We start from the raw sequence: 2,781 nt of genomic DNA, 5'->3' as shown, positions 1-2,781 counted from the left end.
ATCATTGTCTTTTCCAAAACTTTAGAGGAGCAAGGAATGCGGCTTGCTAACGTCCTGAATCACTTGCGAGAAAATGGCCTCAAGTTGTCACCAGAGAAGTGTCGTTTTTTCCAAACATCAGTGCGCTATCTGGGAAACATTGTTTCTCTTTTTTTTTTTTTTCCTTTTTTTTTTTTTGCGCCTGTCCCGTTTGGTTTTTTGCCATCAGAATTATTGTCTAAAGGCAAAGAAAGATGCCCAACGGATTTACTTTACCAAATTGACCATCCCAGCCTTGCCGTAATGGTCCATTTGATTCACCTTTTATTGTTTATTTTATTTTCACTTGCTGAATACGGGACAGACTTGACTGGGAGAAAAAAGGGGAGAAAGAAAGAGGGAAAGAGAAACAGCTGAGAAGAGGGACAGGGGAGAAGGGCAAAAAACAAAAACCAACAGAATGGGCAGAAAAAAAAAAGAAAAGAAAAAGAAAATGCATATATCGATCACCTGGATCACCTGTTGAGAAAGAAAAAAGAAAACAAGCAGAAGAGAACAAGAGTAATAGAATAAACAACATCACAATGATATATGGGAATATGACAGTAAATACTAAATATTAAACATTATTGTGCAGCACATAAGATCAACAGAACACAGTGTGCTTTGAGGTAGGAGCCAAAAAGGGTGTAGTTTGTGGGTGTGATCACCCGTGTGTAAACCTGTGAGCATGGACGCGCTTGTTTTTTTAAAAGGTTCCTTCATGTAATGATCTGCTAGAGGGTGTGGGGGGGCCACAGCCCCGTCCTCCAGGGCATGAAGCAGGTATGGAGGACATCAAGACTTCAGACATCCAGAGGTCCCCAGAACACAAGAGACCAAGGAAGACCAACAGAGGGGCAGCTGCGCCACTATCCCAGAGAGAGCTGAGGAGAGTCCCAGATGAGGGCAGATGAGGAGCCCCAGGCTTCAGGCCCCGATAAGCGGCCGCCAAAGGATGAGCCGGTGTGTACCTGAACGCATTGTTTCTCAAAATGGCATTGAAACAGACCCCCCAAAAGATTGAAACACTCAAGACCTGGCCAAGACCACAAACTTTAAAGGAACTTAGGTCGTTCCTTGGATTCTCCAGATATTATCGGAGGTTTGTGAAAGATTATTCAAAGATTGTGAAGCCCTTAACAAAACTTACTGCAGGCTACCCACCAGTAAGAAAAGGGGCAAAACTCACTAAACTTGTGTTGGTATAACTTTAATGTGTTAATATGCTTTTGTTTGTATGATTTGGCACCCTCTTGTGGCCACAGTTGGTACTTGGGAAGTTGTTATGCCCAGCTAGTTTGCTACAAGTGCTCAGTGGAGGTGAAACTTTTGCCCACGCATGCCTGTAAGTTTTCATTACATATGTAACCCCTATAGACATGGTTACTAGTATTTTCTTGTTTTTACCCGGTATTATTATTTCCGACACCCCTTGAACACACTTTGATTTTCCGTAGTTCAGTGAATGCAACAAAAGCACGTTGCTGCATTAAGCTAGGCAAAACGGAGCAAGACACCCGAGAGCAATTAACAAGCTACACAGTGAGTCTTTCGGTATAAAATAAGTGTTATAAAGTATTTTCAACAGTCTCTAACTTAAAGTTATGTACTTTTCAGAGGCCTTTATGTGTTTTACTCTCGACCAAAACCAGGCAGAGCGTGTATTTGTTTCTTGGGAATTCCGGTGAGTTACTAGAGATGATAAGTTAGCAGGAAAACTTATGCTAATTTTACCTGTGGTAAACACTGCAACAGTGCGAATTCTGTATTGTCTAAAAAAAAGCTAAAACCAGTCGGAGTACTTGAATTGTGTGTGAAATGGAATGTCGTATTTTATTTTATTGTCTATTTGATTGGGCATCTTCACAAATGCGCAAAACTAATGCAGGATGCACTTTTCTTTTAGCCATAAATGTTGTCCAGTGCCTTTCCTGCACTTTGTAATTTCAGTTATAGGTTAATACATGTAAATAAGTGGGTGGCTGTAGCTCAGGTGGTAGAGCAGGTCATCTACTGATCGGAATGTTGGTGGTTCGATTCCCGGCTTCCCCTAGTCTGCATGCCAAATATCCTTGGGCAAGATACTAACCCGAAATTGCTCTCCGATGCATTCATCGGAGTATGAATGTGTGTGAATGTCAGTTGTGCTTGTGCGAATGGGTGTGAATGGGTGAATGCACAAGTTGTGTAAAGCGCTTTGAGTGCTCAGAAGAGTGGAAAAGCGCTATATAAGAACTAGTCCATTTACCATTTAAAACTAGTTACGTTACAAACATTTCATGATATGATTACATATGCCTTAAAAAGGGGTATATAAATACAATTGATTGTAATGCTGTAAAGCAATACAAATGGAATTCATAGAGACAGAACAATGTTAAAACAACAGTGTACTTGATTTTGAAAACTTTATGAGATCTCATTTTATTTAGAAAAACTGTTAAGAACTATTTTGTTTATTGCTCTGTACTGTATGTGCAGACTGGTTTTTTGTGATCCTGGATCTGAAGTGGTTCTGGATATGGATGGCGAGCCAGACCCTGTGAAAACTCGTGGCGAATCCAAAAGCAGTGTGGCCAGCTGTTCTGGATGCAGGAGTAGAGCTACAGTCTGAATTACTTCGAATCGCAGGATTTCAGATAAGCAAGAACAAAAACTGCTTACTTGATACGGATTGTTTCTCTGGGAAACAGTTGAACTCCCAATATCCTGCTCATCAGGAGTCAGCTCTAAAGAGACTACTTATTTTATTTTATTTTG

At 40.7% G+C, this 2,781-nt stretch overlaps 1 long non-coding RNA gene across 1 annotated transcript; it reads left to right on the top strand.

The window, feature by feature from the left end:
* The first annotated feature begins 1,437 nt into the window (after nucleotides 1-1,437).
* On the top strand, nucleotides 1,438-2,569 carry LOC113023383 (uncharacterized). The gene is made up of 3 exons (XR_003272564.1): nucleotides 1,438-1,563; nucleotides 1,639-1,705; nucleotides 2,503-2,569. It is a non-coding gene; the product is annotated as an uncharacterized LOC113023383 (long non-coding RNA).
* The last annotated feature ends 212 nt before the right edge of the window (nucleotides 2,570-2,781 follow it).

The sequence above is a fragment of the Astatotilapia calliptera genome, chromosome 6 (genome assembly GCF_900246225.1).
Source record: "Astatotilapia calliptera chromosome 6, fAstCal1.2, whole genome shotgun sequence".
Lineage (NCBI taxonomy): Eukaryota > Metazoa > Chordata > Actinopteri > Cichliformes > Cichlidae > Astatotilapia > Astatotilapia calliptera.
This window is presented reverse-complemented; position numbering and strand designations above follow the sequence as displayed.